The sequence below is a fragment of the Trichosurus vulpecula genome, chromosome 3, assembly GCF_011100635.1.
Source record: "Trichosurus vulpecula isolate mTriVul1 chromosome 3, mTriVul1.pri, whole genome shotgun sequence".
Taxonomy (NCBI): Eukaryota; Metazoa; Chordata; class Mammalia; order Diprotodontia; family Phalangeridae; genus Trichosurus; species Trichosurus vulpecula.
Window position 1 is genome coordinate 175,742,013 of NC_050575.1, and position 26,325 is coordinate 175,768,337.

The window sequence follows — 26,325 nt, forward strand, 5'->3', positions numbered from 1 at the left end:
AATTCTTCTCTTCATTGGATTTTTGTACCTCTTTTTACCATTTGGCCTATTCTGTTTTAAAGATGTTAATTTTTTCAGGTGTGTGTATGTGTGTGTGTGTGTGTGTGTGTGTGTGTGTGTGTGTGTGTGTTGTGTGCGTGTGTCTCCTTTACCAAGCTATAGACTCTTTTTTCTTGATTTTCTTTCGTTACTCTTATTTCTCTTACCAACTTTTCCTCTAGCTCACATTTACTTGATTTTTAAAATCCTTTTTGAGCTCTTCCATGCCTTGAGACCAATTCATATTTTTCTTTGAGGCTTTGGATGCAGGAATTTTGACTTTGTTGACTTCTTCTGACTTTGTGTTTTGATTTTTCCAGTCACCATAGTATCTTTCCATAGTCAGGATCTTTTTCTTATGTTTGCTTTTTTTTTTCCAGCCTAGTTCTTGACTTTTAACTCTCTGCTAAAGTAGGGCTCTGCTTCTGGAATGGTGGGGGCACTGTCTCAAACTTCAAATTTTTTGTGCCACTGTTTTCACAGATAATTCTGAGTACTTATAAATTTTTGGTTTTTCAAGGTGGTATGATCTAGGGAGTTTACTATTCTCAGCCTGTGCTGTGGTCTATGAGCTACCACAAGCACTCTTTTCTACCCTGCAACTGTGACCAGGTCCCTGTTCCTCAGGTACTACAAGCTCTGGTGTGCTAGTGCTCCTCCTTGCCCTGGGATTGCAACCCAGGACTACATCCTAGATCTACATATGGTCTATACAACAGAATCCTGCCCCCAGTGCCAGCAAAGAGACCCCTGTAATCTCCTTGTGACCATTTGGCCATCTACACCCTGTCCCCCTTACCATCTGTGGGCTGAGAGATCTTGAAGACACTCTTTCTGTGGCTGATTCAGTCACCCCCAAGGCCCTACTAGTTAGTTTGCTGGGTCCTGGTCTATGCTGGTGCATCTTCAGCTGGATTGGGCTCAACTCTCACCCTGATGCAATAAATCTTTCCTGCTCACCTTCTAAGTTGTCTTAGGCTGGAAGGTTGTTTTATTTTGTCTTTTTGTAGGTTCTGCTGCTCCAGAATTTGTTTTGAGGTATTATTCAAAGATGTTTGGAAGGGAAATTTGGGAGAATGCCTTTTCCCCACCCTCTGGGTTCTACCCACCCACTCCTGGAAATCTGCTGCTTCTAATATTAGCCATAAAACTAAGTTTGTTTTTGTCTAAATAAAATTTACTTTGTTAATAAGCCACATAATACACTTATGTAATACGTGTCTTATAGCTGCTTCTGATTTATACTCCATTGGATTATAAGTTCTTTGATTTCAAGGTCTGCATTTTATCTAAGCTTTGTTTCTCCTTAGGACAGTGTTTTACACATGGTAGGCTTATTGTATTTTTTTTATTATAAATAAAAACATGTTTATTTTGCATTATCAATTGATGTTCCCTGATCCTTAGCCTCCTCCCACTCCTCTCATCCTTCTGATTATTCCCAGATTCTGGGATCTAGAGTAGTTTTTCATTTTTCTCCCTCTCACTTTCTCTTTTCTTTTATGCCACCACCCCTGGCCTTGGCACTCTTTTCTTCTCCCCTCCATACAATATGGTGATCATGTTACATGGTTTCCATTGCCTGAAACTCTTCATCACTTAGGACATGTCATGTGAGGCTGAGTATCTATTTAAGAATGTTGGACTGGAGAGGCCCTTGAGAACTAACGCTCAACATGGGAATAAATGGTTGATATACAGCTAGCTAACTTTGTCCCTAGGGCATTGGTGGTATGTGAGAAGATTCAATTAACTATTGGGCAATAAGATCGAGTAATTTTGTGCATATGAGATAATAATAATTAATGGATACTTATCAAAGAAACTGCTAGAATAAATGCCAATTGATTGATTTAGAAGATTAATAAAACAAGAGGAAAAATATGAAAAATTTTTAATGTGTAAAAGTACAGGTATTTTTAGTCATTCGTGTGAACTCACCATTTTTATTGAATTATTGTGTGACCAGTAATGGTGATGTAGCTATACAAAGACCTGCTCTCTGCTTCTTTATAGCATGTAGGTAACCTAGGATTCTTTTTTTTTTTTTGAGGGAGGAAGGCAGGGCAATTGGGGTTAAGTGACTTGCCCCAAGTCATGCAGTTAATAAGTGTGTCAAGTGTCTGAGGCTGGATTTAAACTCATGTCCTCCTGACTCCAGGGCCAGTGCTCTACTCGCTGCACCACCTAGCTGCCCCCTAACCTAGGATTCTTGAAGGCTATTCTGGCAGAATACAAATACTGACGGGTTCTTTCATGTAGGAAGGGCTTTGAGTATGGTTCTGGTTACAGGCTGTCAGCTTAACAAGAACCAGCCTGGTTAAATATAAAGAGGCTTATTCGCACTAACAAGGAAAAATACAAGAAGGTCATCAGGCCTGTGTAGCCATGCTGTTTCTGCAATATCTGATGATAATGTGGTGGAAAAGGGAGCAGTGGGTGCTAAGAATTACACACGTGGTTGGATATGTTGTCAGGCTCTTGTTCAGCACCTAGGTATTTTCTAGCTAGTATGTAATCTGTAAATATTTATTGAATTGGATTGTTTTCTCTATTTCTTTGATATCTGATGCATTTCACTGTTCATGAATTATATCTTCACCTTGATGAAGGGTATAAGAGACAAAATAGCGCCATAAAGTCAGGAAACCAGTTAGTTTTAGCTCATGATTAAGTCTGTGAGACCTTGAATAAAATGCTTCCTTTAGGATTCAGTCATCTATGAGGTTCCTTCCAGATATGATGTTGTAAAGTCATGTGGAAGAGCTAAAGAATTTCATTAAATGAAAAAAAGAAGTAATTTTTTTTGTGTGTGTTCTGAGGGTACTGTAGTGATTTGATGATTACAGAATACCTGTTTGTTCCCAGGGAGAACTTATGCACAAGAGACATAGGCTATTTAAGTCTTTCAGTGTTGCTGAGTCCCTATGGTATAAAACAAAATAATGTGATAGTATTCTTACATGGTAGAAATACAAGACTAATATCAGGAGTGCCTTATTGGAACATCATTGCCAAACCTGCCTAGAGATGTGTTTTCTTTTTCCATGATCTGCCATACTATCTATAAAGAACAGGATAAGTGGATTGTGACTGAGCATTTAAACAGGAAAATGGCAAGGATACATCTTGAAGCTTGTGTAGAAGCTAAACAAACACATCATTTGAAATATATACATGTATATACACCTGCATACACACATAAACACATACCATATAAGGAAAGGGCATTTTTAGAGGCAGTGTGGCATAGTGACTTGAGCTAGCCATGGGGTCAGGAAGTCCTGCCTCTGACTGTACTGGCTCTGTGGCCCTGGACAAGTCACTCAGTTCTCAGTGCCCCAGGCAACTCTCTCAGACCAAGTTGCATAGCAGCATGCATCCCTTCACAAGAAGAGGCTTTTCTGTTAGCTGTTACCTTTTGGGTCCTCACCGCTCTCCTACTGGGCAAAGCCACTACCCTTCTACTTTTTTTTTGTCTTTATTTATTTATTTAATATTTTTTAGTTTTCAACATTGATTTCCACAAGATTTTGAGTTACAAATTTTCTCCCCATTTCTACCCGCCCCCACCCTAAGGTGGTATATAGTCTGATTGCCCCTTTCTCCAGTCTGCCATCTCTTCTGTCACCCCACTCCACCCCCCTTATCCCCATTCCCCTTACTTTCTTGTAGGGCAAGATATATTTCTATATCCCATTGCTTGTATATATTATTTCCCAGTTGCATATAAAAAACTTTTTTTTTTGAGCATTTGTTTTTAGCACTTTGAGTTTCAAATTTTCTCCCTTCTTCCCTCCCCACCCACCCTCCTTGAGCAGGCAAGCAATTCAACATAGGCTACACATGTATCATTATGCAAAACACTTCCATAACAGTCATGTTATTTCCCTCCATCCTATCCTGTCACCTTTTATTCAATTTTTCTCCTTGACCCTGTCCCTTTTCAAAAGTGTTTGCTTTTGTTTTTCTCCTTCCCTGCTCTGCCCTCCCTTCTATCATTCCCCCCTCTCTAATCCCCTTCCCCCCTACTTTCCGGTAGGGTAGGATACCCAATTGAGTGCGTATGTTATTCCCTCCTTAAGTCAAATCTGATGAGAGCACGATTCACTCCTTCCCTTTCACCTGCCCCCTCTTCTCTTGCAATAGAACTGCTTTTTCTTGTGACTTTTATGTGAGATAATTTATCTCATTCTGTCTCTTCCTTTCTCCTCCCAATATATTTCTCTCTCACCCCTTAACTGTATTTATTTATTTATTTATAGGTATCATCCCTTCATATTCAACTCACCCTGTGCTCTTTGTCTATGTGTGTGTGTGTATACATATATATATGTATGTATGTATGTATGTATATTCCCTTCAACTACCCTAATACTTAGAAAGGTTTTGTGAGTTACAAATATCATCTTTCCATGTAGGAATGTAAACAAAACAGTTTAACTTTAGTAAGTCCCTTATGATTTCTCTTTCCTGTTTACCTTTTCATGCTTCCCTTGATTCTTGTGTTTAAAAGTCAAATTTTCTATTCAGCTCTGGTGGTTTCATCAAGAATGCTTGAAAGTCCTCTATTTTATCGAAAATCCATATTTTGTCCTGGAGTATTATACTCAGTTTTGTTGGGTAGGTGATTCTTGGCTTTAATCCTAGCTCCTTTGACCTCTGGAATATCGTATTCCAAGCCCTTCAGTCCCTTAATGTAGAAGCTGCTAGATCTTTTGTGATTGTGTTTCGAATTGTTTCTTTCTGTCTGCTTGCAATATTTTCTCCTTGACCTGGGAGCTCTGGAATTTGGCTATAATATTCCTAGGAGTTTTCTTTTTGGGATCTTTTTGAGGAGGTGATCAGTGGATTCTTTCAATTTCTATTTTACCCTCTGGCTCTAGAATATCAGGGCAGTTTTCCTTGATAATTTCTTTTTTTTTTTGCATGCAAAAACAACTTTTTATTTTTTTTGAACATCTGCTTTTAAAACTTTCAGTTCCAAATTCTCTCCCTTCTTCCCTCCCCACCCACCCTCCCTAAGAAGGCAAGCAATTCAACATAGGCCATACATGTATCATTATGCAAAACCCTTCCACAATACTCATGTTGTGAAAGACTATATTTTGCTCCCTCCTGTCCCGTCCCCTTTTATTCAGTTTTCTCCCTTGACCCTGTTCCTTTCCAAAAGTGTTTGCTTTTGATTACCTCCTCCCCCTATCTGCCCTCCCTTCTATCATCCCCCCCTTTTTTATCTCCTTCCTCCTTTCCTGTAGGGTAAGATACCCAATTAAGTGTGTATGTTTTTCCCTCCTCAAGTCAAATCCAATGAGAGCAAGATTCACTCATTCCCCTTCACCTGCCCCCTTCTTCCCTTCCAACAGAACTGCTTTTTTTTTTGCCATTTTTATGAGAGATAATTTACCCCATTCTATCTCTCCCTTTCTCCCTCTCTCAATATATTCCTCTCTCATCCCTTAATTTTATTTTGTTTTAGATATCATCTGTTCGTATTCAACTCACCCTGTGCCCTCTGTCTACAAATACACACACACACACACACACACATATATATGCATATTCCCTTCAGCTACCCTAGTACTGAGGTCTCATGAATTATACACATCATCTTTCCATGTAGGAATATAAACAAAACAGTTCAACTTTAGTAAGTCCCTCATGATTTCTTTTTCTTGTTTACCTTTTCATGCTTCTCTTAATTCTTGTGTTTGAAAGTCAAATTTTCTATTCAGCTCTGGTCTTTTCACTGAGAAAGCTTGAAAGTCCTGTATTTTATTGAAAGTCCATATTTTGCCTGGGAGCATGATACTCAGTTTTGCTGGGTAGGTGATTCTTGGTTTTAATCCTAGGTCCACTGACCTCTGGAATATCATATTTCAAGCCCTTCGATCCCTTAATGTAGAAGCTGCTAGATCTTGTGTTATCCTGATTGTGTTTCCACAATACTCAAATTGTTTCTTTCTGGCTTCTTGCAGTATTTTCTCCTTGATCTGGGAGCTCTGGAATTTGGCTATAATATTCCTGGGAGTTTTCTTTTTGGGATCTTTTTGAGGAGGTGATCAGTGGATTCTTTCAATTTCTATTTTACCTACTGGCTCTAGAATATCAGGGCAGTTTTCCTTGATAATTTCTTGAAAGATGATGTCTAGGCTCTTTTTTTGCTCATGGCTTTCAGGTAGTCCAATAATTTTTAAATTATCTCTCCTGGATCTGTTTTCCAGGACAGTGGTTTTTCCAATGAGATATTTCACATTGTCTCCCATTTTTTTCATTCCTTTGGTTCTGTTTTATAATATCTTGATACTTCTCATAAAGTCACTGGCTTCCACTTGCTCCAATCTAATTTTTAAGGTAGTATTTTCTTCAGTGGTCTTTTGGACCTCCTTTTCCATTTGGCTTGTTCTTCCTTTCAAGGCATTCTTCTCCTCATTGACTTTTTGGAGCTCTTTTGCCATTTGAGTTAGTCCATTTTTAAGGTGTTATTTTCTTCAGTGTTTTTTTGGGGTCTCCTTTAGCAAGTCATTGATTTGTTTTTCATGATTTTCTTGCATCACTCTCATTTCTCTTCCCAATTTTTCCTTTACTTCTCTTACTTGCCTTTGCAAATCCTTTTTGAGCTCTTCCATGGCCTGAGACCAATTCATGTTTTTCTTGGAGGCTTTTGATGTGGGCTCTTTGACTTTGTTGACTTCTTCTGGCTGTATGTTTTAATCTTCTTTGTCACCAAAAAAAATTCAATAGTCTGAGTCTTTCCCTGCATGCTCATGTTCCCAGCCAACTACTTGACACTTGAGGTTTTTGTCAGGGTATGACTGCCTTCAGAGTGGCAGGTACTTTGTCTCAAGCTTCAGGGCTCTTGCACTGCTGTTTTCAGAGCTACTCCTACACAGCAAGCTCTGCCACACCAGTGCTCCTCCTCCCCCAAGAACTGCCAACCAGGACCTCGACCCAGATCCAAGTGGGTTAAAGCAAGAGAACCCTGCCTCTGCACCAGCAAAGTGCTCCCTGCACTCCTGTTCTGATCAACTGCTTGATTCCTCCCACTAGGTGGTCCTGGGGCCAGAAGCAACCACAGCCAGAGCTCTGGAAGCAGCCACAGGAACTTTCTGCGGCTGCTGCTGCTGTTGCTGTGGCACCACCTCCATGGCCTTGAGGCTGGGGCCGGACCACGTACTTCTCTCCCCCAATCCAGCAGTTTTCCTACTGACCTGCTAAGTTGAGAAGTCGGGTAACTGCTACAGCTCAGTGATTCATGCCCTTCAGGCCTGCTCCACCCCATCTCCTCAGCACCTGGTCTGTCCTGGTGCAGCCCATGCTGGGCTGTGCTCTGCTCCCAACACAGTGCGATAGACTCTTCCCAGCAACCATCCAGGCCATCTTGGACTGGAGACCTGCTTCCCTCTCTTATTTTTTGGGTTCTGTAGCTCTAGAATTTGTTCAGAGTCATTTTTTACAGGTATTTGGAGGGATTAGAGGAAAAGCTTAAGGCAGTCCCTGTTTTCCAGCTGCCAGCTTGGCTCCACCCCCACTCTTCTACTTTTTAATTTGTGATATAGAGACAAGCTCTTTTACCTCACAAACACCTTTAAAAGGTGTTACTCTATTATAGTGACAAGTATTTTCCTGATGCTGGAGAATGGCCAAGTTTCTCAGATATGCGATAGAAGAAATGTCTGCTTTGTCTAGTAGGTTTCAAGTTTCTTCTCAAAACAAACCACAGTATTCAGCAAAATAGGTACAAAGCCTGTCTTTTCTCCTCTATTTCTACCCCCTGTGTTGGTAACAAAAATGGGCTCCTTAGCACTTAGTCCAACAAGTGCCCTTGAAGAGTTTGGCTTTTGTTTGCTTTGATTAATTCAGTGTTTTTCATTGAGTCTTTCTAAGTGCTAAGCCCCAGGGCCCAAATCCCTATTAGGTGTAAAACCTTAGTGGGTGTGGATTGGCAACTAAGGTGGGGCCCAAGATAGGGCTAACTCCAGGGAGGGCCTAGTTTACATGTCTGGGAGACCAGAGGCTCTTAGACCACGTGGGTTTAAGTCTGCCTTTCTGTGACGCTTCCAGGTCATGTGGGTGAGTCGCATGTGTGACTCACCCCTGACACTGAAAAAGATATAAAAACCAGGGGTTGGCTGTCTGTTCCTTGGAACTCTTTGCCACAGCAGTGGTGGCGTGTGTGACTCTGGGCCAGCCCTTGTTCTGAGCTCCTGGGCTGAACCTAGATGTTGGTAACTATGAATTGTATTGGGTCTGTCTGTTGATGTTTGTAATTTGTTTGTATTTTGTTCTGAAGTTCAGGGTGCTGGCTTTTTCTCCTGAACTAAGTGAATGCTGTCTGTATGCTGAATTAAAGTGAGCTTGTCAACCCCTTCACCTTGCTTTCCTTATTAAAGCAGATCAAAAGAACCTGTACTTTCCCAGCGTGCCGGCAGCTTTCTGGGTGCTGGCTGTGGGTGGATCTTACACCCCCACAGAAGTTGCTAGCTGGATTGTGGAAACACCCCCAAATCAGATTGAGAAGTAGAAGACAACAAAGGCACTCCTGAGAGCTTTCCACTCTCCTAGTCTAGCAGAGACCATAAGCTCTGATATCCCTTCACACAGCAGCAGGGAGTTCCTAGCAACAGCAGCTCCAGCTTCTCTCCATCGAATCAGCAAAGCATCCGCAAGATCCCAGGAAAGCCATCTCAGCTGGAAGCTGTCTATATCTTCTGTCCCTGGCCTCTTATGACTCTGCTTGGGTTCAGCTTACACTCCTACAGCTGCTTCTATCTCTTAGAGCTTCTTCCTGGCTTCATAATGCCTAAGACTGGGACCTCTTGGTGGTTGGTGACTTATCTTATGAAGTGAAACTCAAGTAACATATTTTTACATCAAGTATGCATGCACCCAATTTATTGTATTATTTTTCAGTCATGTCCAACTTTTCATGACCTCTTTTTGGGATTTTCGTGGCAAGGATACTGGAGTGGTTTGCTATTTTCTTCTTCAGCTTACTTTACAAATGAGGAAACTGAGGCAAACAGGATTAAGTGACTTGCCCAGGGTCACACAGCTAGTAAGTGTCTGAGGCCAGATCTGAACTCAGGAAGATGCATCTTCCAGACTCTAGGCCCAGTACTTTCTTCACTGCGTTACCTTATAGTCCCAATAGCCCATATATAATCTTCCCATAGTCCCCCAAAAGGTATTTGAGTTATAATTTTGTGAGTTATAAACTCTAAAAAACATTCACATGCAAATGAGCTGATGGACCATAATGCTTTACAGCCTTTGTTACTACCTCAGTTATTGCTCTGCCTTCAAGGAGGTTCTCTGGATGGTTCATCTGAGGGACCATTTTCTATCTGGTCCTCAGAACGATCTGTGTCTCCAGGATTTTATCTGAGAAACTATTTCTTTATAAGTTGATTTTGCCGGTTTCCTTATTCAAATGTTCTTTACCTGTCCATTTCAGCAAACACTATTCATGCAAAAGGGACCTTTAGAAAGGTCACCAGTATAGTTGTACCATACTACTTTAATTATTGCTTATAGGCAAATATAAAATTTCAGAATTTGAAGGGATCTATGTAATCTAACCCTTTATCACAGATGAAGAAACTGAGGCCCAGAGAACAAAAGTAGCTTGCCTGAAGTCACACTGAATTAATGGCATAGTCATGCCTAAATTCCAATTTCAGTACTTTTTTCCCACTATATATTACTTCCTTTGAAAGAGGATTATGAAGTGAACATGAGCAGTTCCCCTGTGTTTCTTTTGAATAAGTGGCACTGATTTGGAATAGAAAACCCTAATTTGGAGATGCCTTAGAAATAAGGGAGTTCCTATAGGTTTGCATGTTATCTCTGTATAGATGAATTACAGTGAGCTTTTGAGAATAGATGACATCAACCAAAGTCTCATTGTATGAAATGAAACTAGAAGCTTCAGGGCTTCCTTAATTTCTTACTGTTATTGCAGTTAATAAGACCTTCACCTTTTTTTCTTAGTCGCATTGCTGTGAGCTAAAGATGAAAGTAATGTAGATTTAATAACACAGATTGATAAGCTATAAGTTTACAATTTACAATTATAGTTACACAATTATATAGTACTTTATGTAAATTTTTCACATCTGGCCCTCATCACAGTTCTGAGGTAGATGATACAAAATATTATTATCCCAACCTAACATGGTACATTGAGAAGTAGCATGGGGTAATAGTGTTGAACATTAGATCAGAAAGACCTGGGTTCAAATCCTGTCTCAGATGCTTAGTAGCTATATCATCCTGGGCAAGTCACTTAATATCCCTGAATTTTACAGTTTCCTCATCTATAAAATGAGGGGGGTGAACTTGATAAACTTAAAGGGCTCTTCTAGATCTACATCTATGATCCTCTGATTCATAGAGGTTAAGTGATTTGCCCAAATCACACAGGAGGTACTTGAACCCAGAGCTACTGACCTTAAGCTCCTCCACTGTATATGGTGGATAAGATGAAAATGATGATTTTGGCTACAGAATTTTTAACCAATCTATGGGAAGAAACTAAGTATGTAGAGCATGGAAATAGAGGAAGGAAATGACAAAGGCTCAGAGGTTAGCCTTGGAGGAAGGTTCTGAAGATGTTATGAGGAGAAATAATAGAAATAATACTAGACATTTATATAGTGCTTTAAAAGTCACAAAGATTTGGCTCTCATATTTTCTGAATAGATATACTCTTTATTATATTATGAGCACCTTAATGTATATACAGTTCACTAAATAATATAACTTTTATTTTGTGGGACTAGCACTGGTTGTTTATCAGAAGGTGGCCTAAACTTCTCCATTCTCAGAATGACAGTGACATGGAGAGAGTTTTTATCTGAGCCCTGAAGCTGTAATATCCCTTTAAAATAATGTTCAGGGGAGAGATCCCAACCTTTTATGCCACGGTTGGTTCCTTGGGGTCCGGGGCAGGGGAACCATGGAGGGGAAGGAGTTTGTTAGCTCCACCTAAGAGTTTCAGATCACCCTGGGGGCAATTTCAGGGGCACCTGGTTTGGCTCGAGGTCCTAGGGACAGCTAGAATGATTTGGAGCTCCTTGAAAGAGACACGTTCCTAGCAAGACCCTAAAATAGCTTTTTTAACTTTACTTATTGAAAAGACTGTTACCCCATTATATTTCAAACTACTTAGAATTTTATCTGCTTGGGATTTGGTAGCCAATTAGGATGTTTGAATTGCCTCCAGGAGACTGAAGTGAAATTCAAAACATGGAGAATTTAAAATATTAGTACGTTTTAGCAAACAACTAAATTGCTAATGGAGAAACTATAAGACTATAAACTTTGCCAAGTATATGCTGAGGGGATGGGGCCCAGCTGGCCCTTCCGGCAATGTGTTTTCAATTTAGACTTTATTTAGGGTAGGCTTGCAAAGGCTGGTATACTGATAATGACAGAACGGAGTGTCTGATACATTCCTTCTGTTCAGACATCATTTTCTATAAGATGATTTTTACAGTTAATATGTTTCAAGTACATATTTTAGTATTCATATTTAAACCAGACAATTTTAGTTTGAAATATATTATCATTTAGGTGATATATTTTAAAATTTTCTTTTCAGCCTCTGAGATGTGTCTTTCATTACAGCAGACTCAGGAAACAATACATGATTGCTTTGCTTTACATGGTTGAAAGTAAGTCATGTCGATTCAAATAGTGTGGAAATTTTTTTGTCTTCAAAAAATATTACATTTTATTTTTGAAAGCCTGGCTTGGCTTGTTCATTGTTTTTGAAGTTGACCTTAAGTTGGAAAGCCTTCTCATACTAGTAGCATGCATTGTATTGCAGGCACCTTTTATTAGAAGTAATTTCAACATAAGATTTGCTCTATGACAATTGTCAAAGTAATGAACAAATTTCACAGAATTTTAGAACTCAGAGGGCCTTCAGAAATCATTTAGTCAAGCTCTCATTTTATTAGTGATGAAATTGAGGCCTACAGGAATGAGGTGACTTGCCCCAGGTTACAAAGCTAATAGTTGTCAAATCTGAGACTTTAATCCAGGTCTTCTGACTCCTGGGAGTCCAGTAATCTTTCCAATATTCTATACTTACTGCCTTAATTAAGTATTCTCAGATTTCTCATAGTTATATCTTTCTAAGACCATTACAATTTTATCCTGGAAATTGGGCATGTTGAAAATGGACATGGGAATGTCAGTGCCTTCTTCATTCCCCCAACTTAGTTTGCTTTAGAGCTAGATAAAAATAGCACTCAAAGACAAAATATTTCAGTAAAATTAATAAATTAATTAAAAATTAATAAATGAAGGGATAATTGTCATCCTTATCAAGCCAAAGGATCAGTTTCTAATGCCTCCACATTAAGTCCAGCTAAAGTGATTTAAATTTTTTTCATAAAGACTTTTTTGTTTCAGTGAAGTATTCTCATGATTTCATTATACTTGAAGCTGAAATATTTAATTATCTATGATGGATGCTAGGGTTTGGTTTATGCTTAGCAGTTGAAATGTGTGTAATGAAACATTAAGACTTAGAAAGTCTTTAGTGGTTTGTCACAGGGCTCTGGACTTGGTACTGTATTATTCACTATTTTGATTTGTGACTTGGATGAAGATATATACATCTTAACTCAGTGTTCACAGTTTTCTTAGCATATAACTGTGCATTGTATGTTCTGATTATTCTTTTTATTTCTTCTGGTTTTACTGTGATTTCACCTTGTTTATCTGCTATTTGACTGATTTGATTTTCTCCTCCCTTCTTTTTAATCACATTAGTTAAGAATTTATCAATCTTAATAGTCTTTTCAAAGAATCAAGTTTTAGTTTTATTCATTAGTTCTATGGGGATTTTTTTTTGCTTCCAATTTATTTTCCTTCCAATTTTTAATATTTCTTCTTTTGTACTTAATTTAGGCTTATCTATTGATTGATTTTCTAATTTTTGAAAATGCACAGTCAGTTCGCTAATCCTCTCTTTTTCTATTTTGTTAGTGTATGTTTGTAAGTATAGCATTTTCTCCCTGCAGACTGCTTTAACTATATTCCAGAAATTTTTGTGTGTTGTTTTATCATTATGATTTTCTTTTAAATTGTTATCGTTTTTATGATTTGTTCTGTGACCCGTTCATTATTGGAGGGGGGAAGGCAAGGCAATTGGAGTTAAGTGACTTACCCAAGGTCACACAGCTAGTAAGTGTCAAGTGTCTGAGGCCAGGTCTGAACTCTTCCTCTTGACTTCAGGGCAGGTGCTCTGTTCATTTCTCTACATAGCTGCCCCTATGACCCGCTCATTATTTAAGATTTCATTGCTAAGTTTTTATTTGGGTCTGTATGTTTTGTTTGAGGTCCTTTAACCAATTTCTATTTTTATTGCATTATGATCTGTAAAGGATATAATAACTATTTCCGCCTTTTTGACTTTTTTTTTTTAACAATATCTCTGTGCCATGTACATGGCATGTTACATAGTCCATTTTTGTAAAAGTTTCATGTGGTGCCAAGAAATATATATATTCTTTGGCTGTCCCATTTAGAACATGCCATAAGTCTTTTAACTGTAGTTTCTCCAGAAATTTGTACAGTTCCATATTTGCTCTTTTGTTTATTTTTCTGTTAGACTTATCCGAAACTGATAGAGGGATATTGGAGTCTCCTGTCAACTATTGTGTAACTGTCTAGAAGCTCAGGTAATGTTTCCTTTATGAATTTGGATGCAAAGGTATTTGGAACATATAAGTTTATTACTCATATTGGTTTGTTGTCTATGTTTCCTTTCAGCATAAAATAGTTTTCTTGTTTACTTCTTTTTATATTTTGAATGTGTATTTTTGCTTTGTCAAATAGCCTGATGGCGACTCATGCTCTTTTGGATTCACATGAAGCATAATAATTTTTTTCCACCCACTTGTATGTCTTTGTTTTTTAAATGTGTTCCTTGTAAGCACTAGAGTATAGGGGTTTATAAGGGTTAGCTGTGGAGACAGGGGAAGTTGCTTTATCTTTAGTGTATAATTTCTGTTTTGGAGAGGTTTGAGAGGTCTTGAGGATTGAAGAAAATGTCTAGTCCACTTCATTTCATTGTTCACATGACCTGGAAGTGGATCTTATGTTTTTTCCTTTCTACTACACTGATTCCCAATTGCCTCAGACATTAGTGATCTCCCTGTTACTGGGGAATTGAAGTAGAATCAAGATGAACATTTGTCAGGGATCATAGGACTTAGAACTGGACAGGACCTGAAAGGTCATCAGTTTGTCCAACATCACTTGGGTAGTAAATGGCAGAGCTGACAATTAGGGTTAAAACTTCTGACTGAATCCAGCATTCTTTTGCTATAGAGGAATGTTCCTCTTTGTATAGAAGTTTAGACTGGAACTCTGAAGATTTGTCACAATTTAAGATTCTGTGATTGTTTATATTAGTGTTGTGCTTTAACCAGATTGTCAATTAATTACAGGTTAATATACAGCTTAATTACAGGTTAAATAAAAAAGAAAAGCTAGAAAACCCATACTATGCATTAGTGCCTGAGTGGCGTACATAACCTCTGCTCTCATTTCTTACATTATTTAACGTCAATGCCTGCTGGGATTGTGTTCTGCCTAACTTGTAGGCAGTTTAAAAATAGGACTCTGAGCCATCTGGTTCAGCTTTGCTACTACCACTTTCTGCCAGTAACCTGATATGTTATGTTTGGTTAAAGAAATTGGTGAGTGCAGAGCTGGTTAAGTGAAGGAGAGCTGAAGAGTGGTAATTGGAACTGCTTGTTCTGTGGGACTGCTGAGAACTTGTTCATTGGATCAATTTTCTGGAGGCTGGGAAGTAGAAAAGGTTGGACTCAAGTGTAACTTAGTAATATAAATACAACTTTGTTGGATTCCTGCTGTTACTCAGTGGTAGAATACATTCAACAAGGCACATCTGCAGAATTTGGCCTGTCTTCAGATCGGCAGATGAGCCTCACCCCAAGTTCAGAGAAAAGTTTGACTCAGGGCTTTACAACAATAAAATTAATTTTAAAAGTTCTTTATGAGTTACAAAGCAATTGAATCAATATTTTTAAAAAACAAGTTTTACTTTTATTGGACAAAAAACTCATTTAGGGCAGCAACTATTTCAGTTTTGTCTTCAGTTCCCCAGTGCTTGATATAGTTCCTGGTATTTAGTAGGTGCTTAATAAATGCTTGCTGATGGATAAGAAATAAGATGACTAGGAAGAAATTCATGGAATGAAAAAGAACAATTAAAATAGTTTTTTTTTAAAAAAACATTAGCTTAAATTTTTTTTAGTTGCTAAGAAAAGCTTTTCTCTACACTTGGCCAGTTTATTTTTAAATGAACCAGTTTTTTCATGTTTCACCAGAAACATTGCTGTTATATTAAGCTACATGTGTTAACCTGATGGAACAGCTGATCAGTCCTCAAATTTGACTTACAAGATGCTGGAAATGATTTAAATAAGAGACTTACAAAGCTAGCTATGCTTATTAAGAAGGATCCACAGAGAAGATCAAGGAGAAATCAGTAGCCCCAGTATTCATTCCTACTAGTCTTGAAGGGGTCCTGAGCCTCAGTTTTCTGCATTCTAAGGTATGTTTCAGGCACTTCTGATATCACATTGCATTCAGGACACAGCCTCATTACTGAGGCAGCCTAAAGTTCCCTTGAGAAGAGGTGTTTTTTTGTTTGTTTTGAAAAAAATTTTAAAGAGGTTTTTATACCTCCAAGTAGGTTTGGATGGAAAAATCCTGGCAGTGGCTTTATGCCATCTGCTTGGTCAGTCTTATACAGGGCCTCTCAAGGGGAAATGGGGCTAGAAGACACTTGAAACATGACAGTTATGACTTATCATCTCTGAAAGGGGCCTAAAGGAGCTGAAACAGATAGCATGTGTCTGCTACACTGGAAGATTATACACTTGGGCCTTGTAAATCAATTCATGGATAATTAATCTTCTGAAGCACTCTACACTACTTGACTACAGATTTTTTTATTGCCCATCTCTGGATACTCAGTATTTCTGGGAGAATTTCACACAAAATATTACAGAGTATTTGTCCCTGCCTCAGTGCTCTTATTCAGGGGTTCTTAACCTTTTTTGTGTTGTAGACCTCTTTGGCTGTCTTATGAAACCTATAACAACCTCAGAATAATGTTTTTAAATGCATGTATTAAATACATTGTTGTTGTTGTTTGTCCTTTGTTCTGGAAGAGGACCATGACATCAGGAACGTGATGCCACGACTTGCAAGTGGATTGGATTTAAGTGAGGGAGGGCTGTGCAAAGCCTCATTTTCTCCTCTGGAGCCATCTGGGTCCAGTGGCAAGATAGTCCTTAAGAAAAAAATCTAGCCTGTAAACTCCAAGATATCTTTTGAGGTTTCAGCAATCAAAATTTACATTCCTTTGGGCAGAGCACCTGCAGGTAAGGGTATGATACCCTATGTGGACAGAGGGAGAGGAAGGAGAAGAAGAAAGGAGAGAAGGAAGGCATTGCGTTGCCCAACTGGAACTGGGCCATTGGGTTTCCAATGGGGCAGCTCATGCTACTCACAGGTTGTTGTTTGACCTTCGTTCTCAAATTGGATCATGACATCAGGAAGGTGATGCCATGACTTGCAAGTGAATTGGATCTAAGTGAGGGAGGGCTGCGCAAGGTCACCAGCCTCACTTTCTCTTCTGGAGCCATCTGGGAAAGACCTTAGCTTAAATACATAGGATTGCCAAGGAAACCAGTTCTATTGAAATGCTGTTAGAAAAATATTAAAAAAGAAAACACAAGTCTATAGACCCCAAGTTAAGAACCTCTGCTCCAGGGTGTGCTGAGAGCAAAAACCTGGGATATTATATGGCTCACTGAAACCCAGCTAATAACCAAAGTCAATAATAGGGATTTGTATTTCTGTATGTTATTGGGATGAAAGCAAAGCTCTGCAGCAGAGGTATGCTTAAGCATTTTTACATCCAGGGCAAATCAAAAGCTACTGCTGAGCAGATAACCCTAATTGTGGACTCCTTAAACTTCATCTGGATTTTTATTATGATATCCAGAATGATATCCACCGCACCAGGCCCTAGTAATATATAGAGTGTTATCTCTGGTTCTGGGTGCAACATTTTAGGAAGCATATGAATAATCTGGAGTATATCCACAGGAGGGAGATGCAGATACTGAAAAGACTTGAAATTGTACCATACGCAATTAGGGACTGGTAAGCTGGAAGAAGAAACACATTTAAGGCAGACATGATAAAACTTGCTTTTAAGTTTTTAAAGAGTTGTTTTGTAGAAGAGAAATCCAGTTTGTTCTGTTGACTTTAGAGAATAGAACTGAGACCGTTGGGTTGAAGGAAGAGGATTTCAGTGTAACCTGAGGAAAAAGCTTCTTTTAGAAAGTTAGAGCATCTAAAAATGAAATGTGTTACCTTGAGGAATGATGAGCCCCCTGACCTTAGAGACCTTGAAGTAATGTCTGACTGCTTCTCATGGGTTTTTGTAAATAGGATTTGTGATTAAGGCAGAGGTTGATGACATGTGAAGTCTGTTTCAGTTCTAAGATTCTGTAATTTTAATGAAACAAATAAAGACTAACTTTGCTGTGTTTTACCTGAAATGTATGTTTCTGACATTTTGAATTTTTAGTTCATAGTGCCTTGCACCTGTTTCTGCTTCTCTGTCAATGGCTCTGTGCCATCTTGGCCTCAGCCTTTGGCCTGGTATGACCCAGAGCTGGGCTAAAAATAGCTGCTAAAACGTTGTCTAGAATACATGGCTTTCCTCAAGTGCAATTGTAGTTCACATTAGGGTGGGAATAGTCAAGAACAGAGTGAAGAGTCCAGACTTTGGACTTCCTGCCATGTTATGGGGATGTTTTTGCTTTTAAAAGATGTTAAGAAACTTGATTCTTAAGAAGTATGCCACAAACAGCTGAAACAACTTGCCTTGCACCAAAACCAGAAGTATTCCCAGGGCATCCAGGTGGCAGAAACTTAGAAGATAAATAAGGTTATTTAACCTTTTATTGAGACAACTGAAATAGGGGAGAAACAATAACTTTATTGAAATAACTAGGAAAAAGAGAGAGACATTCTCCACAGGCAGCATTTATGACTTTTCAACAGCCAGCATGTCTTTTATGTGGAATTTTTATAACTTGCTCTTAACTTTTTTGCTATAAAAACATATTTTCAGTTTTTTTAGGTCTGAGTCAGGGTGAAACATAAGGTTTACAGACAGCTTTTTAAGAATACATCTACTAAGTTATTCAACTCAACTCTCTGCTTTTCAGTCTCTTTGATTTATTTGAATCACATTCACTAATCTCTTGATTTTTTTTCTGTTCTGTAGCCTTGTGTCAGGGTCTGAAAGTATCTTCTCTTTGAACTTTGACAGGTTTAGTCCAGTGGTCACATTGCTGGGCAGTAGGTTTTTGAAAATAACTCACTTTTATATTGTGCTTATAGGTTGTAGACCCTTTCCTTATAATATTCTTGTGAGGTGTAGTATAAGCATTATTGTTTTCTTTTTATAGATGAGGAGAATGAAACTCAGAGACGGGAAGTTATCTGCTCATGATCACATGTAATTGTTAATATATATATTATTAGAAGAGGTACTCAAGCCCAGGTCTCCTGATTCCAAATCAGTATGCTGTATTCCAATATACTTTCATGCATTTATTTTTAAATTTATGTTGATATATTTTGTTTTGCATCACAGTCTTCTCTAGATATACCACTCCCACCCTTCACACTCATAGAACAATCCCTTATAACAAAGAAAAACTGTTTGATTTGACTACATCTGCAGCATTCTACATCCATAGCCTCCTCTCTTAACCCCAACCAAGGTCAAGCTTGGTCAATATAATTACCCAATGTTTGACTTTGCTTTATTGTTCTTTTCATTTTCCTTATTGTAGTGATTGTGTATATTTTTCCCCTGGTTCTATTATCAGTTCATGTAGATCTTCCCATATTTCTCTGAATTTCTTATGTTTGTTCTTTCTTACAGTACAAGAATATTCCATTAATTCATATGTCACAGTATGTTCAGCCATTCTCCAGTTCATGGGGACCCACTTTTTTTTTTTAATCACAAAAAGTACTGCCATGAATATTTGGCATATGAAAGACCTTTCTTACTGTCTGACATCACCGGGAGTATGTGCCTTAAAGTGAAATTGTTGGGTCAAAGGATATGTGAATAGCTTAGTAACTTTTCTTGCGTAATTTCAACTTGCTTTCCAGAGTGGTTGGGACAACTTACATCTCTGTAACAGTATGTTAGAATACCTGTCTTCCTGCAGTTCCCTTTAGTATAAACTATTTTCATCTTTTGTCATTTTTGCCAATTTAATCAGAAGTATCTCTTTTATTTTTTATAATTACCACTATCCCCTCTTTGGTTAAGAATTCTCCTTCAGGTGTGCTTATTTGGGTAATAAGGGTGGGATGGAAACCTGAGGGTGCTGGTGCCAAATCATGGAGGGGCATGACATTGGCATCTTTTGTGCTGGGGGTGGGAGATTTAAAATAGTCTTATTAGTAAAACCCAGATGATCCTGGTTAACTTGAGTTGTTGCCAGATCTGATGAAATTTATGTTTAGGAACAGAAACCTGTGATACCTTTTGTAAGCATGCAACCTCTCCTGCCCATAAAAATGGCTAACAGCTTTAAAGGCTAGAGGCCATTTAAAACAAACCCTACTCACCATTAACAATGCAACAGCCTAATCTCAGAGCTGCAGAGAAAGGTTCCAACTCTGAATTTGGTAAATTATTAGAAACTGAAAACAAAATATAGTGACCTGTGGGAGAAAGCTGGATGAAAAAGTAGGAAGTAGAAATGAGGAAATGTAGTTCTGTATAGTCTCTAATGATTGCTAGACTAAATGTGGTTATTAACTGTATGGATTTCTTAAAGGAATTAAAACCCCCATACTCTGGAAAGTAGAAACACCTCAGGAATATTAGTGATGCATGCACTTGGGGAAAGAATAGCAGGTCATAATAAAGTTTTCCATAAATGCGATCCTTAACCTTTAAGTGAATTGAGTAGGGATTTTTTTTAAGTGGTCTTTTACAGTACCAACAAATTGGCAGGTTTTTTCCTGCTGGCCCTCTTGGCTGAAAATGGCACTTAACACTTTGGGGACAAATTATGAAGCCCACCTGAAAAGTGTGGATAAGCCATTGAGACCTAGGATGCTGACCATCTCTTGCTGACCGAAAAATCACACCCAGGCTGTGAACTAGTTAAGACAAATGACTCCCTAAGATCCAGTGGTCACATATCACTTGTATGATCTGTGCTGCCACTTCTGCCCTTACAGGGGAGGGGAGGAAAATGCCATGTTCAATCAAGCCTGTTTTCATAAATGGAAATTTTAACAACCAAAAAAAAAAGAATTTTCCTCCAATTAAAATAAATGCTCCCCCTTTTAACAGCTGTGAAAGTTACTTCCAGTTTCTTTTAGTTTTTTTTTTTTATGATGTGACCTTTTTATGATTAGTTTGTATATCCATTTTGGAACTTATTGTGCTATGTGGTATAAGATGCTGGTATAAACCTACTTATTTCTTTATCTATCTATCTCTCTCTCTCTCTATCTATATTGTTTTGCTGAACTTCTTTACAGTTTTCCAACAGTACTTGTTGACTAAAGTCAGTCTTCCTGGAAATAGTTTATATTCTTGAGTTTATCAGATATCCTACTGAGTTTTGTTGTGTCTGATGCTTGCTTAAGTAATCTATTCCACTGATCAACTTTTCTATTTTAAATGATGATCAGATAGTTTTAATGATTACTATGTAGCTTGAAGTCTTAAATGCTATTTCCACTTCATTCCTAGTTCTATGAAATGACCTCTTGGTAGTTTGATTGGCATAACGCTAAATCTGTAAACTAATTTAATCAGGTTGTGATCTATTTGTTCATATCTTTTGCTTGTTTAGCTATTGGAGGTCTTCAAGTCATACCACAAGACCACTGAAATGCTTTTAGAATGAGAGACCCAAATATTTTATAAATGCAGGACAATATACCTTTTTCTCAGTGAAGATGGATTCCTTGCCAGCAGCCTTCAGTGAACTGCTGCATAAGAGATTTCACCAAAACTTCCTACTGATATCATGATGCCAGTTTTACTTGTTAAGAAGTAACCATTATGAGAACATTTATTCGAAATTTACTTTAATGAGCCTCATATCTCTTTCATTTGGAAAGAGTACCCTTGAATTCATATTTTTAATTTGACTTGTCATTGTTATTATGATAAAGTTTTTATTAGTGGTAGAGCCAAGATAGAGGAGTAGCAGGAAGCAGTACAGTGAGCTAACTCCTCCCATCCCAGATCTCTCAAAAGATCTAGAAAATACACCAGACCAAATCCTGATGGGGAAATCCAACAAAAAGTCACAGTGAATCATTTTTCCAGCCCTGGTTGGCATAGAGAGACAGACAGAGAGGTTTGCAGAATCTGTGCAGAGAGCAGCTTTGCACCAAGACAAGTGGAAGTACAGACTTATAGTAGGGTACTTAACTGGGGACAGGTGCCAACTTGCAGCTTTGTTACCCAGTTTCCAGTTTGAGGTCACAGATACAGGACAGACTGAGGAGGGACCTGCATTCCTCCCCCCATCCCACCCTCTGCATGTTCTGGGCTATGTACTAAGAGATGAGCAGGTTCAGAAGCAAGCAGTGGTGATGTGGCTCAGATCCCAGGAGCAGCAGCCAGTCTGAAGCCTGCAGAGGAATAACCAGAGCAGAAATCCTAGATCAAAGAGGAGAGCCTGCGGTTCCATCACTTTGAACTAGCAGAGTTTCCCAGCTGGCTGGTAGTAACTGAGTCTAACAGCCAGTCTAATATTGCTTAGACCCAAACCCAAATCGGGAACTTGCAGAGTGTAGACTGAGGAACAGCAACTAGATTTTATACTAGATCAGACTGTTTAGGGAGCACTGAATGCTTCCAGTCCCCCAGTCTGAGCTGTCCTTAAGATACTGGAATAACATAACACTTAATACCCCCAAGAAAGCAGCAACAGGACCAGCCCAGATCTTCTGCCCAGCAGTGTGTGGAACCTGGCTTTAACATCAAATATGAAGTCAGGAAGTAGGCTGGAAGAATGAGCAAATTAAAAAAAAAAGAATCATGCCATAAATAGCTATTATGTTGACAAAGATACCACAGACATGAACCCAGAAGAAGAGAATGACTCTAAAAGATCTATAAGCAAAACGTCAAAGAAAAACAGTTTGGGCACAGATTCAACTAGAAGTCCTGGGAGAGATGAAAGAGGAGTTAGAAATTTTTTATCAATGAATTGAGAATACTAGAGGAAAAAAATGGAAAAGAAATGAGAACTAGGGAAGAAAAACTTGGAAAGGGAATTAACTGCTTGGCACAAGAAGTACAAACCTTTGCCAACTAACAAACTCTCTGAAAATTAGAATAGGCCAATGACTCCATGAGACAAACAAAGACAAAAGACTAAAAAGTAGAAGAAAATTTAAGCTATCTCTTTGCAAAAACAACTGACCTGGAAAACAGAACAAGGAGAAAAAAATTTAAGAATCATTGGACTGCCTGAAAGCCAAGACCAAAAAAAAAAAAAAGCTTAGCCATCATATTTTAAGAAATTTTGAAACTTCCTAGATCTCTTAGAACCAGAGGGCAAAGTGGAAATAGAAAGACTACATTGATAACATCCTTAAAGAAACCCCCAAATGAAAATTCCCAGAAACATCATAGGCAAAAGCCTAAAGCTTGCAGGTCAAAGAAAAAGTACTGCAAGCAGGCAGAAAGAAAAAATTGCAGGTATAGAAGAGCACAGTCAGGATCACACATTTTTTTTTCACCACCACTATAGAGGAGTAAAGAGCTAGGAATACCATGTTTTGGAAGGCAGAGGAGATTTAGGTTTATAACGAAGAATAACTTATGTAGCAAAACTGAGTGTAATCTTACAAGGGAAAAAAATAAATGTGTAATGAATTAGAGGACTTCCAAGCATTCCTGATGAAAAAACTAGAGGTGCGTAGAAACTTCAGACACAGGAGGTGAGAAACATGAATAGGTAAACATAAATAAACAAAGATGAAGGACTAAAAAAAATATAAGACTGATTATACTCTTAATATGGGAAGATGATACATGTGTCCTCATTGGACCCTATCATCATTTGGGGTTGGAGAGGGAATTTAATTAGACAGAGGGGCAGCTAGGTGGTGCAGTGGACAGAGTGCCAGGTCTGGAGTCAAGAAAACATTTACTAACTGTGTGACCCTGGGTAAGTCACTTAACTCAGTTTGCCTCAGTTTCCTCATCTGTAAAATCAGCTGGAGAAGGAAATGGCAAACCGCTCCAGTATCTTTGCTAAGAAGACCCCAAATAGAGTCATGATGAGTAGCACACGACTGAAAATGACTATACAACAACAACAATTAGACTGAAGGTGTGGAAATGATTCTGTTAAGTCTTGATGATCTTAAGAGAAGAATGGAAGGAGAGAGGAAGAGGAATACATTGGGGATGGGAAGAGAAAGGAAGGTTAGGGAAAATTACCTCATATAATCAAGGTATACAAGTAGATATCTATATAATCAAGAAGGAGAGGGTTCTGGAGCAGCTGACACTTGAACTTCATCTTCATCTGAAGTAGTCAAAGGAGGGAAGGAAATACACAGCTACATACAGTTGAGTACAAAAATATATTTCACTCAGCATGGAATTAGGAAGGAAAGGGGAGAAGGGGGAATTAGTGGGAAGGAATTAGAGAGGAGTTAAGGGAGGGATTAGTCTTGAGCAAAACAACTCTGATGTACAAGAATATGTATAGCTCTTTTTGAGGTGGCAAAGAATGAGAATCTGAGGGGGTGCCCATAAATTGGGTAATGACTGGAACAAGTTATGGTATATAAATGTCGTGGAACTCTACCATGTGCTAAGAAAAAGAGAAACCTGGGAAGACTTCTGTGATGCAGACTGAAGTGAACAGAATCAGGAGAACAATTTATACAGTAGTAAAATTGTAGTAAAGACAACTTTGAAAGACTTAGGATCAACATATATTAACCAACCACAGTTCCAGAGGACTAAGGATGAAACATGCTACCTATCTCCTGATAGCGACAAAGGGCTCATAGTGTAGAATGAGGCATATATTGTTTTGGACTTGGCCAATGCAGAAATTTGTTTTGCTTGAACGTACATGTTTATAACAGGGGTTTTGTTTTTCTTTCATTCTTAATTATGGGGTGGGAGTTGGAGTAAGAGTAAAGAAGATAAATTTTTGGTGGTTGAAAAAAATGTTTTTGAAGGGCCTAACTTGATGGAGGTGCTGTTCTCAACTACAATTACATAGACAAGGTTTTTGCCCTCTAGTAGGTTACAGAAACCAAAATGACATAGGTAGAAGTATAAAATGCAAATAATTAAAGCAAGAGCAGCAATGCAAGCAGGGGTGTGCTGGAGCCAGCTCTAACAGGTTTGTAAGAGATTGTTAAATTTTCATTGTAAGTATTACACCTCAGAAATTGACAATCGCTACCATTCAATGCCTGATTCATTGTTTTGTGGATTGTCTAGACTTAAAGTGTTAATAATGTAGATTAAACTTTAGAGTGGCAGTTCATAAATCCTGCTTCTCCTTTCAACCTGGCTGTTAAATATTTACCAGAACTCCCTTATTGCTCTATAAACACAGATTGAGTTCAGTAGGAGTGCAGTAGGAGGCCTAGGGACTGAAGTCATCACCAGACTGGAGGCCTGGAGGTCTGGTAACTGGAGGCTGATAATAATATTAATAATAATAACTGACATTTATGTAGCACTTTAAGGTTCACAAGATGCTTTACATCCATTATCTCATTTGAGCCTCTGAATTCAAGGGTACATGGGAAAGCTGTAGTTTAGTGGAAAGAGCGTTGGAGTTTGAAGACCATGGGTTTGAATCCTAGTTCTTCCACCTATTAGTTGTGGAACCTTAGGTATTGCACTGAACTCCTTTGTGCCTAACTTCCTCTTTTGTAAAATGAACTAATAGAACCTGAAATAGCTATTTCACAAAGTTGCTATTAAGTTCAGATGAGTTTACCTACAGAAAGTGCATTGTAAATGGCTATGTTCCATATAAAATAAGAGTTATTTTAGGTATTCTCCTAAGTATAGTCAGATGAAATCTGGCTTTGTTGTGATCTATCATAAAGCCCTTCTTTGATACTTAATCACTGTGTGATGATGATCCTGGCTTATCAAAGTTTATGCCAGCAGAATATAATCCCTGGCAGCTTTCACCAAGTTGGAGTGGTTCTGGGTTCAGGCTAGACAGGCTAAAATTGAAGAGACACCTCTCTAGAAGTTTGGCTCCTTGATGATGAATTCTTTGGCCATGAGGCCTCATGACACAAGGGAAAAAAAAAACTTCTAAATAGCCTTCAACCCTGTGTGGTTCCTTTTTGCAATGATGGTGGTGGTGTAGTAGAAAAGTAGATGAATGTCCTAAGAATCCTACAGTTTATAGATTGTCTACAAGTCTTTTAACTGTTGGTACTTTAAATGTGAGAACTTGGTCAAATAGCCAGTAAGGGGATACATTACTATTGTCATTCTGACATGTTTGACTGGACTGTGGTGGGCCCATTACGTAGTGAGAATGAGAGGTAACATGTGGGCTTACTGAATGTTGCACTGGTATCCTTAAAATGTTCAAAGACTGAGAGGAAGTCCTCTAATATTTTAGAGAGCTCCTGTATGGATGATTTGTGGAAAGATAGGGAACAGGAATAGGAAGTACCATGAAGGGAACACCCACAATGATGAATTCTCTTGAAGTATTTCTGTGATGTGTATGTAACATGATACAAAAGTAAGTAAATTTTATACTATCTAGTGGTTGGAAAACTTGAAGAAAACTTCTATAATTTTAATAATTAATAAATATTAATCACCCTGATGAGGTGTATAGCTTGTGCTACCAGCACCACAGTTTCTTGAAAAACTAGTCAAATCAGGATGTATATGTTGAGGATTAGAAATAGCTATGAATATCCAGATCTTCTTCCTGCCAGGTACAGATCTGAGTAAATACCATTTAACTAAGCGTGTTTAAGGAAGCAAAGCAAATATTTATCCTGTCCTTCCTGTAGAAGATAGAAGATATTTTTATGTAAGATTTTGTTTAATGACAGAAAAGTCCCAGACCACGAGATTGTAAAAGACATACTTAATAAAAACTGAACTAAGTACAGTTTGAGGGTAAGAAAATCCAG

At 38.3% G+C, this 26,325-nt stretch overlaps 1 protein-coding gene across 3 annotated transcripts in view; it reads left to right on the forward strand.

Moving 5' to 3' along the window:
• EXD3 (exonuclease 3'-5' domain containing 3) overlaps nt 1–26,325 on the forward strand; it is a 482,404-nt gene that overhangs the window by 87,381 nt on the left and 368,698 nt on the right. For 2 of the 3 annotated variants that reach the window (XM_036749598.1, XM_036749600.1), the window contains exon 2: nt 13,667–13,736. The exons of the other annotated variant lie outside the window; for it this stretch is intronic. The gene's annotated coding sequence lies outside the window, so the exon portion shown is untranslated. The remainder of the gene's footprint in view (nt 1–13,666; nt 13,737–26,325) is intronic. 3 annotated transcript variants of the gene reach the window in all.